Below are 14,897 nucleotides of genomic sequence, written 5' to 3'. Positions count from 1 at the left end.
CAAAGTTAAAACTCAATTACAGGGAGTTCCCCTGCTGGTAACCTTCCTACCCATTCCCAGGTCTGGAAGACCTCTGCCAGCCTCAGACCTACACCCAAAACCCACCGGCCTTCCTCTACCCTGTCTTCTCCTCCTCCTCTTCCAGCCTCCTTGCTAACCCAGGGTATTTCCCCAGCAATTCAAGAAATGTAGCCCAAAAGAAATCCCCATCCTTCCTACAACAGGCTGCTGGCTGTGTGGCGCAGAACTGCAGGTTCATTGCCCTCACTCCACACCTCTTTTCATTTCCCATGGCTTCTTGCTCCACAGATTCCCTGTGATCTTTTCTGTAGCCCCATCGGGCCCAAATGCTTCCCTTAACTGATCTGTGGAGAAACCTCCACCTCTTCTGAAAACTGCTCCCGTAAATGACCGTAACTAAAGACTATTCAGTCCGCCGGGGACCCCTACTCCCATTGTTTTCCACTTCAATGAGCCCATCCTTTTAAGTAGATTACTGAGAATTATGCAAAGTTCTTTTTCACACAATGCGTCCCAAAACAACTCGCTATCAAAGACTGGGCCTTCTTGATTCAGGATAGCAAAAGTTCTTCCTAGAAATTTCCCAGTGCTTGGTTACACAGATTTTTGGATTAAAACAATAAAGCCACAAGTGTTTTCCTTAGATCATATATGATGTCATCAGACAACAAGAACCCAGATATGCACATAATTGCTGACAGTAATTATCTACTTTTCATTAGTGTGCCTGAAAAACATGTACGTGTTTGCTTTGCCTGCACACCCACAGAGGGTGCTGGGGTTCTTGGCCATGACAACGACATCAGAGCAACGGGCTGGAGCAACAACACAGTAGGTAGAGAGCTACTAAAGCAAAAGGAGGGCAGCCTAACTTCTCTAAGGAAGATAATTAAATGTAAGTGTGATATAATTTTAATCAAAAACATACAAACCATAGTCACCTGGAATGGGGCATTTATTAGTTAATAAAAGTAAACAATAACTTAACGCAGCTGAGGCAGTAGATCTGGTGCTCTCCTGGCTTGCTTGGTTGAAATCTGGTGTGTTGCATTGCAATGTACTCAGAAATATCTTCATTATTTATTGTTGTATTAGTGATTCTTTATTTGGACTTGTCCTGGTTTCAGCCGGGATAGAGTTAATTTTCTTCCTAGTAGCTGGTATAGTGCTGGGGTTTGGATTGAATATGAGAAGAATGTTGATAATACACTGATGTTTTGTTTGTTGCTAAGCAATGTTTAAACCAAGTCAGGGACTTTTCAGACAGGAGGCTGGAGATGCACAAGAATTTGGGAGGGGGCACAGCCAGGACAGCTGACTCAAACTGGCAACAGGGATATTCCATACCATATGATGTCATGCTCAGCACATTATGTTGGGGGAAGAAGCAGGAATGGTGGTATGTTTGGAGTGATGGTGTTTGTCTTCCCAAGTAACCATTACATGTGATGGAGCCCTGCTGTTCTGGAGATGGCTTGAACACCTGCCTGCCCATGGGAAGCAGTGAATGAATCCCTTGTTTTGCTTCGCTTATGTACACGGCTTTTGCTTCACCTGTTAAATCGTCTTTATCTCAACCCATGAGTTTTCTCGCTTTTACCATTCCAGTTCTCTTCCTCATCCCACCAGGGAGGAATCAGCGAGCAGCTGTGTGGTGCTTAGTTGTCAGCTGGGGTTAAACCACAACAGGATGACACAAAGCTACTACACAAAAGTATACAGAGAAGACAAAATTCTCTGCCAATATAAATCAAGTTATTAATAGAAGGAGGTAATTTCCATTTACTGACACCCTGCCCAGTCCAGCCTCAACCAAGACTTCCCGGTGATAGCCAAGCGATACCATGTAAATGTGGTACTTTCTGGCTGTATTTGGTGTTAGGTAATTGAATATTTCATAGAAAATCATGACTGCATTTGAAAAGTGGCAGAAAGAACTTTTTAAGAATTTAGGTTTCTAGGTCATACACAAAAGCTGAGAATTCACAAATCAGTTGACATCTACATGAAAAGAAGATAGTCTTCAATGAGCCATATATCTTGTACTGAAGTACTGGCGAAAATATTCTTAATGTCTTGACAGTGTTATTATTAGATGCCACTTTAATTCACATTCATGAATAGGGCAATGCAAGTTATTTTATTTAGATTTTTTATTTACTACATCATTATTGCACACTGACAAAAAAAACTTCATACTTTTCCTTATGGACGTCTCTCTGGAGAGACATACTATTATAATTTCCAGTTCAGTACATATTGTTGTGTACAACCAAAAGATTTATATCCTAGTCATGTTTTTATTGGATGTACTGACTTATTTGCCTCTGATGCTGTGTTCTGTATGAAAAAAGTATTTTATATTTTGATGTCCTGATGGTGGCAGTAGGAGATTTTACAACAGAGTTTGCAGAAATCAATGATCCAGTAGTAAACAGCCTCATTAGGTCTTCAAGAGGAAAAGCTGCCTAACATGTAGTACCATTACTTATTTTGTTCGCTCCATTCAAACACAACCCAAGTGACACATTCTCATTTAAACATGTCAGATAAATAACCAGGAATCATGAGCTCTTCAAGAAGCACTGATAGAAGCCAGCCATTGCCTGAAACACAGAAATTTCCTTCCATGAAGTTTTCTTAAGAGGTGAAAGGAAGAAGAGTAAAGGAAGAGGAAAGCTGCAGACAGAGCACCCCTATCTGTGCCCTTCGGACAGCAGAATACACCAGACACCAACCATGTCCATGAGCACTTCACCGCCTGTGTCAGGGTCTTCATCCTGCCCTGCCTTGCGGAACGAAAGGACGTTATATCCATGGTGATCAGAGGCCATCTGTTGGTGACAGCAGGCGAGCTGTCACCACAGGTTGTCTGTGTAGGATGCGGGAGTAAACCTGCTGTGTTGCCGACATGCAGCACCGAGAACATGCTCTCCTCATGTTTTCGCCTGCTTCACAGCTAGCTGCAGCCAGGCATTGTGAAAACAAGACATTTTTCCCCTCTGTCTCCTCTTGCTGTGTGCTTAGGCACCATGTCTAACTTTGCTCACTTGACCCCGCTGTCCATCCGGGACATGAGATGGCTGGGACATCCATAGCCTGGAATGGGACATCCGTAGTCTGGACTAGGGCACCCCAGTGCCCAGGCTGGGCATCCCCAGCAGCACCAGCCCTGCTAGAGGGTGGGCAAGGCGGCACACCAGGTCTCAGGAGGGGCAACAAGGGTGGCTCTAGGCTGTGCTGGTGACCACGGCAGTGTGATGATCACAGGTAGCACGGGACTCCACAGCTGGCCATGGTGGGGGCTTTGGGTGCCGGCATGCCACCAGCAGAGGAAAAGACTGTCTTGGTCCTGCAGACATTCTGGTGCCAAAGTGTCTGTGATGCAATTGGAGAAGCACGAAAAAGACAAAAAATACCCCCAGGGAAGCACAGGTACACACGTGCCATGAAGGGACATGAGTGAGTAGGTGCATGGTCACTGCCTCTGCTGACCTCTCCTTCATTCGGCTTGTGGCTGACACAGCGGCTGTGTTAACTAGGAGTGATTAATGAGAGATTTAAACAGCTCAACAAGTCTGCTGGATATTTGTCCTTAAAAATTAAACAGCAGTAATTAAAAGTGGTAATAGGGATTTAAGAGAGATTAAAAATTTTTTTTAAAAAAATCTCTTTCTACTGAGCTGCTAGAGGTTCCTTAGAAATTATGCTACAGGAAATGAATGCCTGGAAGTGGGGCTGAATGGAAATATTCACTACCCATATCGCAGAGGCAGACTCTGCTGCACAAATTCTTAGGAAGAGAAGTTACGAATGCCAATAGCCTGATCCTTATCCTGCACTTACCCTGGTGTCAAGGAGGAGCAGCTCCACGGGGAGCTTGGGGAGTTAAACCCACTGTAATACTGATTTTCACAAGACCTGAATCACCCCATCTTGTGCCCAACCCAGAACAGTGAGCTGAGTGATAACATTGTTACCGTGGCTGTTGTGAAAGAAGTGATCTTGGTCAAAACTGAGATACTACTGAAAATGAAACAAAAAAATGTAGTAGGACCTTAATAACTGGGAACATGCACCAGCTATTGTTTCACAGACTGAAATAATAAACCTGTATTAAGGCTATCAGAAAATGAATTTGGAGCATTAAAAATTTATAAAGCCTATTGAGTCCCTAGGAAGATCATTACTAGGCAACGTATTGCTGTAGTTCCCGTCAGAAGGCACTGAAACGGTTCAGACCCGGCTTCATATCAGCTGAGCTCCCTCCACCCTCCTGCTGCAGAACAGGGACCCTACTGAACACTTCAGTGCCATGAAATGCCTTTGTGAGAGAAGGTCTTTGCCACCGTGAGGAGCATCAAGTCAGCAGGAGCCTGCTGAGGCACGTGGGGTGGGAGGACAGAGGTCGCCAGTTATCAGCATCCCTCGGGTTGAACCACAGACAGCCTGGTTATTTCCCACATTTGCTAATCAGTGTCGCTTTGACCTTTCTTTTAACGCAAGTCAGCACTTTTCCCCTCTACTTAGCAGGTTGAATCTGACTCAAAATGCCCCATGGGAAACACTTCAAATAAACAGGTTTCATAAAAATTCTTTGACTCTAAAATGGCTTAGTATTTCATAGGTGCTGCTACAGACTTCATTCAGTGTGACTACCCTTTTTATGGTGCGCGCAGTTTTCTCATTTACTGCTGGGTGGTTTTGTGGCAAAAGCACTCAAGGGGCTCGCAGCCTCCTCAAGGCTCTGCCTTTCTCTTTCAGCCATAACACTGAATATGACACTTTCTCTGCAATAGCTTCTGTAGTTTTGAATAGGGAAAATAATACACCACCTCTCAGAAGTATTAAAAAGCTCCATTCCTCCTGTTTATGAAGTACTTTGAGTTTTCAAGAGAAGGTGCAATGTGCTGTAAATGCAAATTGTTAGGGGTTATTACTCATGTAAATAAAAGATATTTTTTATTTGGCAGGTCTCAGACAAAGGGTAACAGTCATGTCAAATGTGTGCTTCGTTAATAACAGATTGTTGAAAGGAAAACCAAGACCCCAAACTGTAGGGTTTCCTATCAAAGCTACACACAAATGTATTGGCAGAGGTCAGTGTTAGGCCTAAGGCTCTGCTAAATGTTAGATAGGATTTATTAGGCTGTTGCTCTTTCAACAAGATTTATCACCAAAAGGCGGTTTCGTTTCTTATGTCCTCATATCCATTGCTTTATATTGTGTCACTTGTTTAAATATTTGTGTGCGTTCAGGAGCAGCAATTTCATCTCTCTAACAGAAAAATGTTGCAGCTGGCAGTGGCTCTGGGCCAATAACACACAGGATGTTAGAGCAGCCCTGTGTGCAGTGCTCCTCTGCCCCAGCAATCTGGATTATGTTTTTGTAAATTTATTTGATCATGGCGATCATGAATATCACAAATTAACATCAGTAAGTAGGAACTGACATGGTTTCAGTGTATCTGGGGTAATCTTTGTCACTGCTCGACTGCTCAGCTCAGTCCTGACCTGCCGCACTCTTTCTTTTCTCCGGGTTGTGTTCCTTGCAAGATGACGCTGGTCATACACCATAGAAACTACAGATGCTAAGAGAACCAAAAAATGACCAATGTTATGTATTCTGAGATTAGCAGGAAACCCAGTCAAGTTTCCTGTCATGAAAGGAATATGAAATAATAATACTTTAGTAACTGACTGACAATCATGATTTTCATTAAAGTCCTGAGCATTTAAGAATATACTTAGCTACATCTCTACTTTGCTGTGCATTCCTATGTTAGTTTAATCTCCCTCATTGGCACAAACTTGTTGATTGCCTTTGTTTATCCTGTAAGTGAACAGTTACTCTTGAATATGATTGTAAGATTTGGTCCTTAGATGAAGAGAGAGTTAGTGATTGAAGACTGATACAAGGTGGCAAAATGACGCTGCTTAAACTGGCAGCACTAATTTCACACACACATGCATCACATCAACCTTCGCTTTTTAACCATTTTAAAGAGTGACTCACTTCTGCACCGGGAAAAAATTTAGTCATCATCATGGATTTTGGCAATACTGAAAGAAAAGTACAACAAAAATTTAGCATCACATAGCAAGCTATCCACACCCTGCATTCGCTAAGATAACATCCCAAATATGGCCCAGGAGGGAGGCAGGCAAACGTGAAGTTGCCTCAGTGAAGCCATTTACACGAGCAAATCATCACCTTGCAGTGTGTAAAGCCAGATGAAGCTCATGTAACCAACCTGAAGAAAACCGTCACTTGTCTGCTGAGGAGCTGTTCAGGGGGTCAGAGCAAGAGAGATCAATAGAATCAGCTTTCTCCTGCATTTTCATCATGAGAGCGTACAGGAAATTAAATGGAACTTAATGTAACACCATAATACCATACTGCCATTTAATTGCATGGTAATATGTCATATAAAGCATTCCCCAAAGTTTAGCCTGTTAGTTCATTTGGTTAATTGAACATTTAGCACTTCCTCCCATCTCCCTACCCTCTGTTCCCTCCTCTCTAAAAGAAAAATTGATCAATTCATTCATTATTTGCTCCTGCTGCAGAATAATTCACTCTTCCTTTCCAGTGCCAGTATCCAAGTGTCCTTATCTGTTTGAAAAAAAAAAAAAAAGAAATAACATGACGAAAGAGAGGCTTTTCGAAGGAAATCACAAGCTAAAAACCGTAACACTTGCAGACACCAGTACACTTCAGATTTTAACATTAGCCTCCATTTCTGTGACAAGGTAAACAAATCGGTCACATCCGAGCATCCTTGCACTCAAGAGTTCAGGCTAACCTTCGCTCTGCAATTACTATTCCAGCGGTTTTAATGGTCAGGACAGTTGGCTTAATCACATGCCCCCTTTCAGCAGCCAGAGAGGAAAAGCAGCCAGACAGCACGCTCCCAGTGCGGGGCTACTGCTGCCTTCTCACAGAATCACAGAATGGTTGGGGTTGGAAGGGACCTCTGGAGATCATCTAGTCCAACCCATCAGCCATAGCAGGTTCGCCTGGAGCAGATCACACAGGAATGTGTCCAGGTGGATTTTGAATGTCTCCAGAGACTCCACAACCTCTCTGGGCAGCCTGTTCCAGTGGTCTGGCGCCCTCAAAGTAAAGGAGTTTCTCCTCATATTCGGATGGAATCTCCTATGTTTCAGTTTGTGCCTGTTGCCCCCTCATGTGATTGTTGGGCACCACTGGAAAGAGTCTGGTCCCATCCTCTTGACACCCACCCTTGAGATATTTATAAATATTGATAAGATCCCCTCTCAGCCTTCTCTTCTCCAGCTCAACAGACCCAGTTGTCTCAGTCTCTCCTCATAAGATGCTCCAGATCCCTCATCATCTTCATAGGTCTCTGCTGGACTCCCTTCAGTAATTCCTTGTCCTTCTTAAACTGGAGAGCCCAGAACTGGACACGGTACTCCAGATGTGGTCTTACCAGGGCAGAGCAGATGTGGAAGACAACCCCCTTTGACCTGCTGGTCAAACTTTTCCTAATGCACCCACAGGATACCATTGGCCTTCTTGGCCATAAACGGCACATGGCTGGGTCATGGTCCACCAGGACTCCCAGGTCCTTCAGTGCTTCCAAGATGTTGTCTTTTAACCCTTGCAAAGGTGGCCACATGGGAATAGGTGGAAAACAGAAAGCATTGCAAAAATTAATGCAATACCATAATAATTTTGGCAAATTGTTAAAGAACATAAGCCCTGTAAACAGTGTCCATTACTTTTTGTAACTCAAAGTGCTCAGCTAGCGTAGGCAGCTGACCCTGGAGTTAAAAAAAAAAATATTTCTAAAACCTGATCTGGCAGTTTGCCTCAAATTTCTGCCTGCATAGTATTTGAAGTCTCATAAAAAGGCAGAAAGTAGAGGACCCCACACAGAGGAAACGACCAAAACTGGTGGAGTGCTTGTTGGAGGTGGCAAGATGGGATAGTTGTGCAAGCTTCATAAAGCGCAATGTGCAAGCTGTCTGATTTCAAGCAAGAGCACTGGTCCAGTTAGCAAGTAGAGACAGGATGGTTTATGAAATAGACATTGCCATGTTGCTCCAGTGGCTGGTCGAGCTGTGAACAACACTGGTTTTTCTTTTCCTTGAAAGACCACAATATGTCCTTGCTGAAATGCAAAAATCTGTTGTAGCTTATTTTGGCCTCTCCTGGGAACCCTGAAACAAGACAAATATGACTACTCTGTCCACACAAGGCAGAGCAAAAACACGCGACTGAAAAGTTGGAAGCTGTTCTTCCTGACCTTGGGAAGAACAGAAGCTTTGTACAGGTTTTCAGTTTTCTCGGTAGGTTGTTCACATCACAAAGTCCTCCTGTGGGAACCCTGTCCAACCATGACCCATTCTGGGTGGCTCTGGGGAGGGGAGAGGAAGCAGTCACCAGCGTCATTGCAGAGGCTGCTGATGGAAGACCCCGTGACACCAGGTCCAGGAGATCCTCCCCAGAATTAGGCAGGAGAGATAGCAGCCTCAGAAGAAAGTCCATCTGTTTTTCTCCTCTCCTCACCCACACCACTGAAGAGACAGCTACAAGAGGAACTCTGAAGAGACACCAACTATAATAGAAGCAGAGCTGAAGACCAAGAATCAGCTGTTAGAAACGGCCAAACAACAGCTAGACTCCAGACTAACGGGAGCACAGGGAATTATAAAAGAATTAAAGGAGGAGAATGAAGGCCTGGTGCAAGAAATTGAGAAGCTCAAGAAATTTCAGGAGACTTGCATGGTGATTTTAGAGAGCAGAAACATTGATCCTGCTATAGGCAGCAACATTTCGGAGGAAGAAGACAAGACACAAGAATGCTAGAAGCAGACAATGCTGTTAACTGAGAAGCTCATAGAAGAATTGAAGTATATTTTTATTATCTTTTTTTTATGCCACCCTACTCTGCTCTGGTGAGACTCCACGTGGAGTCCTGCATCCAGCTCTGGAGTCCTCAGTACAGAAAAGACATGGACCTGTTGGAGAGGGGCCAGAGGAGGCTACAAAAATGATCAGAGGGATGGAACAGCTCTCCCGTGAGGACAGGCTGAGAGAGTTGGGGTTGTTCAGCCTGGAGAAGAGAAGGCTCTGGGGAGACCTTCTTGAGGCCTTTCAGTACTGAAAAGGGGCCTATAAGAAAGATGGGGACAGACTTTTTAGCAGGGCCTGTTGTGAAAGGACAAGGGGTAATGGTTTTAAACTAAAGGAGGGGAGATTCAGGCCAAACACGAGGAAGAAATTTTTTACAATGAGGGTGGTAAAATACTGGCCCAGGTTGCCCAGAGAGGTGGTAGATGCCCCATCCCTGGAGACATCCCAGGCCAGGCTGGACGGGGCTCTGAGCAACCTGATCTAGTTGCAGATGTCCCTGCTCATTGCAGGGGGTTGGACTAGGTGACCTTTGAAGGTCCCTTCCACCCAAACTATCCTATGATTCTATGAACTCTGGAATAGGCAATGAGATATTACTGCTTAAGACTCCCTGTGTATGTATGAAGAGCTGCTTAAGAAATGTTTGGTTGAAGAAATGAGTTTTGCCTTTGGTTTCCATTCACAAAGCCTGCAGTCACTCCTGTCTCTTATATAAGTGGTATGGTCTAATCTGTTCCTGTGGGTTTCCTCCTAATGATAACAACATTGCTGCTCCAAGAGGATGCAAACGGTAAAAGAAGGTGCTGTTTTGGAGAGAAAGGAGTGACCTGTCTCTGGAAGGACCTTCCTATCTGCAGACCTGGAGCCAGGCTTTGCATTTGTTTGTGATCAGTGCTAAGATAAGCATGAATGTAATTTGGCTGTGCTGCCTTGCTCAGGAAGCAGGGAACGGAGCTGTTGAAATTTGTATTGAAGGGAGCTTTTTCCCAGTGTGTAAGTACTGGAACAACTACAGCAAACTGCAGCTACTGCATGAATTGCTGATGCTAAAGATGCTCTGACACTGTGTCCAGAAGTCCAGCCTGCAGGCTATTACAAGGCTTCTGTTTTCTCAGCAGCTACAAAGTGAAGAAGTTCTAGTAGTCTTGAGTATTAGGGTTATTCAGAAGAATTGTGGAGTCTAAATAGGTCAAAATTCAATAAATAGGTCAAAACTCAATAAATAGGTCGAAACTCAATAAATACTTAGGTTAGATGCACAATGTTTATCAAGATGTCATTGGTGCAGGCACATATTATCAAGAATTGGGAGAAGAGGCTGAATTCTTGTGCTGCATATTCCAGAGAGATTGAATGATTCTCAGCGCTCACGTACCAATTTGGTCTACGAGGATGGCCAATTCCTGCCATTCCTCCTCACCGTGGAGCCTTTTGAAGAAAACCTATACTGAACACCCCAGAGACCTTCTGCAGGATGGGGCTGGATGGAGGTGACCTGGAAGATGTTGCTCCTCAGCGTTACAAGTGCTGCCTCTGCACCATGATCTGGCTGGTGGGAATCCAGCAGTGAGCAGGATGTGCTGGAGGCTGGGTTTTCCTGCTGGCAGACCTCTTTATGGCAAACACCAGCAGCTGTAAACCAGAAAGGCAACAGGTTTTAGTTGTCTCTGAAGGAGAGGACATTTAATGCTCTCATTCTGTCTAGGTCTTTTCTGTGCAAATTGGGCTTTTTTTTTCCAATGGGGAGACATAAAATCTAATCAGAAATGGCCTATTGCTGTCTTTGTTATCCTGTTGGAATGAAATTTAGACCTCCAGAAGGTAATAACCAATAAATATCATTATCTCTTTCACAGGAGTAAAGTAGTCAAAAGTAAGAGGAAGAAATACGCAGACTGAACCAAAGCTGATGACTAGGAGCAAAGAAACATTAAAAAGATGAAGCATACCAATGTTCAGCTGCATGGGCTCATTTGTCAAAAACAGTAGCTCTCTGATAAGAAAACACCAAATTGAAGTGTTTGTAAAACACTATTTAAAGGGTCTGTTTCTTCTGCACTGTGATGAACAAAACACTGTGTCAACACCATCTCATGTCAAAAGATTAAAATACACAGTTACTTGAAGAGCTGTACCATTTCTGTGTATCAGCATTGTGGGAGCAATAAAAGGAAGAGATATAGGAGTACAGGTGGATAGAAAATAAAATGCAGCAGCGTAATTTAGGTGTGTTAAAAAAATGACTGACAAACCAACAATGTGCAAACGCTAAGAAAGGATCAGACCAATAGTTGAGGAGACTGAACTTTCTTCCCACTTGAGAAGAAGATCCAGCTGCAGGGCCAATGGAGACACTAACATGGGTTCTACCCTTGTCGAATTAGCTTAGTGACTCAAGAAGAAGTTTCAGTTGCCTTCAGGTGACTCACCTGGCAGGAGGCTGCACAGCCGCAGGCACTCACACACAATTATAACATGCGGAACAGAAAAAAAATTCTTGTTGAAAAGAGCACTTCCTGAATTCGACACGTTGGCTGAGGCAGTTGTTCTGCTACTGTAAGGAGATTAATTCCTCGCATGCTACATTATTACTTCTAATGTTCTGCAGCAGGTGAATCATTCAGGATTAGAAAACATAAACAAACGAGAAATTTTTCATATCTGAGTGCCTCTTTGCAGTTATAAAGTCCTAATTGTTCTTCGAAATCTACTGTAGGGAGGGTCTCACCCACCGAATGCTGTGCCTAATCTAAAATGGCCCATGCTAACGTTTCCTGTAGCTTGAAAACAAAATGAGGAGAGGAAAAAAAACCAGGCCAAGGGGAGAAACAAGAGAGAAGGAGAAAAACATAGGAGATATTTGGTTATATTGTTACTGAACCTTTGAATTGCTACTTTTGATCACTTTTTGAGAAAAAAGTAAAATGGAAAAATGAGAGAGATTCTCTCATGCCTATTTCTAAAATAATATGTTTTACTGTCTCGGAAACCTACACTGAGGATTCTGACATCTGTTTTGCATGATAGATGTCCTATAAAATGCAGATTATAATGTCTTTGTGGCAGAAGAGATTAAGCCAAAGCCTATTAAAATCAATTTAAAAAATCCTGGTGTTTTCAATGGGCTTTGGATCAGGTGCTAAGTGATGGGGAGCTACAGTCTCTGCTCCCTGTCCAGCTCTATCACAGGGTTCCCAAGTCACCCCGCCAACTAATTTATGTTTTGAGCCTCAGTTTTCCTGCTTCTCTGAGTCTTCTAAAGTGCCTACCCAAAGGCATAATCAGGCTTAATGGCTCATAAGGTGACTCAAAAAAATCTTAGAAAGTGCTGTAGGACTGCAAGGTATTCCTGGTACCCAGCAAATGTTTTCTTTTACAGCTGGTTAAACACTTAATGTTTAAGATATGAGGGGCTGGTGAACACAAGTGTTAATAACAGGTTCCCATAGATGAGGTTTTCTCCTTTGGGTCTACTTTGAACTTCATTCCTGTGTTTATTTAGCTGTGCGTATGTGTGTGCATGGCCCTGCATGTAGCAAAGGGCGAGAAGGACCCAGCCCCTCCCTGAGGAAGCTCTGACAGAGGATCTGTGCAAATGTGCTTCCTCTTCCTTTCACTCCCCAACCTTAAGGTCAGAGGATCTGGAAAATCCTCCTCCACCCTGTGACTTGATCTAACGATTGTAAGAGAACCACGGTTCCCCCGCGCCTTCCGCTCCCCACCCTTCCCTCTCGCCGCCTGGTAACCCTTTCGAGCCTTCTCCAGATTGATGCCTGTTGATCCTGGGTTCCAAGGAGGGACATGGGGGCACTGGGTGCTTGTGTTTTCACAGGCTGAGCCTCCCTGGGCATCCCCAGGGGCTAGGCTGTTTCTGTGACCCTCACGGGCCAAGGTAACACATGAAATCAGCATCTCAAAGGTTGTTCAGCAGCACTGCTTCCTGCTTCCAGACAGACGAGAGGAAGACTGGAAAATGCATCAATTATTAACTCAGTTGGAAAGAGTTAACCGCTTTTTAAAAAATTTCTTTCTCTTTTTTTCATTCTTAATCTCAGATATTTGGATTCAGGTCAGCTGAGTCAGGAATTCCTGAGTTTGGCTCCCAGCTCCGCTGTGGTGTGAGGGGCCCCCACAGTGGTTGGTGGCACCGTGGCCAGTGCTGGTGGCCGGCACAGATGGGAGCACTGGGGCTGTGAGGATGCCATTTCAGGGCTCCCAGTTTTGGGGAGCTCTCCCGTTGGGGCACTTTCCCACAGTTGCTGTCACTTCCCTTAAATAACTGCTTTAGGGACTCCTAGAAAAGCCTTCAGGGAGCCCCAGGTGGAAAGCACAGGAAACAGGACAGTCGGCCAGCGAGCGCCTCCATGCCTTCAACGTGTGTCCAGGTTGGATGCCAGGCAAAACCATGAGCACCCTCTGCTCTGAGCATCCCTCAGCCCCAGCAAGGCAGCACCCTTTCCATCGCCTGCAACTCCATCCCCTGCCTCGCTGCTGTGACACAGAGAGGTGGCAGCTGCATTTTGGCCCAGGGAAGGTGAAGGCTCCTGTGTCCCATGCTCTACAGCCGTAGCATGGCCCACCCCACCTTTGGAGAAATCATGAATTAGCCTTTTTGGGGCTGGAGATTTCTCAGAAAAAAAACCCCAAAGCAAAAAACAACAAAAAAACCCAAACCAAACCAAAAAAAACCCTAAACAAAACCAAAAAACCCACCCCACCCCACCCCCCGCCACCCCCATCACACCAAAAAAAAAAGGCACTTGGAATTGTTTTTATATGCCTTCTGGCTCCTGAGCCTTTTAGCTGCACTGGGCTTTTCTCTGCCCCCAACAGAGCTGGGAGGTGAATTTTTATTTTCAATGGGAGGCAGGTTCCACAAAGAAGAGCTGAGGTGCAAGGCTGACTCACGGCCCAGCATCCCACTTCCCGCTACCCAAACCCGAGCATTCTTGGGCGCCATGGGGCTTTTAGATGGCAAATACCTCAGCACTTGGCCTTGGCTGCCATTTTTAATGTAGTTCCAGTAAAACGGGGTGCCTGGATTCCTGGTTGAGGGATGGCAGCGGCCACAGCAGCCCCACTCACACCACAGCCTGCAGGGCCTGGACTTTTCGCCCCCGTCCTCTGAAGGAGCGGGCTCATGTCCCTGCAGAAAGGGACACCAGGGCTGGGATGCCACCACGTACAGCTTGGCCTGTCCCCAGTGCCAGCCTTTGCAGCTCGCCGGCTCATTTCAGTGAAGGACCGGTTCCGTCTAGGATGGGACGAGGAAGGTGGCAGTGTCCCACCTGCTGTTCCTCTTCGGGGGTGGACAGTCGACCCAGCACTGTCCAGAGAGACTAAATGCACTCCCAAACTCCAAAAGCCCACATGCAAACCTAATTGGTTTGTATTAATCTAAATGATTTTTAAGGAACCGCCTGGGACTATTAGCATTTGTTGCTTTTGTACACAGTCAGACATTTCTGGTGTTGTGTGTAGACTTTGCCTCCTTAAATGGAGCAGAAGGTACTCCATAAAGAGCAAATTCAATGTTCTCCTCCATTTCTCCCCTCAGTCTAGACTGAGTAAACATTTTAGGTTCTATCAGCGTTCGTGGTCTGCAATTAAAAAAGCCGAGACTGATAGAGGTTAGTATAGTTCTTCTGTAGAGTGACTTATGGGCACGCAGGCCAGGGACGTGGCAGCAATATGTCTGACCCACAGAAAAAGTACTTTCTAATGTTAGCATTGACCCAGTCGAATTACACAGAGATGCCTGTGTAATTATCCCTCTTTGAAGGGCCTTTCAGTAAACATATATGTGTATAAAGTGTCTTTCATTTAAAGAACACGAAGTGTTTTGGGTCTTACTCCACTCCATTTACACTAAGGCACCATTACACTTCCGTGGAGGTGAAACCATACTGGGCTTCAGCCCGGGGAAAACCACAGGTGTTTGTGTCCCATAACAAACATTCCTGGGTGCCTACACTAGCATTTGTAGAGGTAAT

Source organism: Caloenas nicobarica, chromosome 1, assembly GCF_036013445.1.
Source record: "Caloenas nicobarica isolate bCalNic1 chromosome 1, bCalNic1.hap1, whole genome shotgun sequence".
Classification (NCBI taxonomy): Eukaryota; Metazoa; Chordata; class Aves; order Columbiformes; family Columbidae; genus Caloenas; species Caloenas nicobarica.
This window is presented reverse-complemented; position numbering follows the sequence as displayed.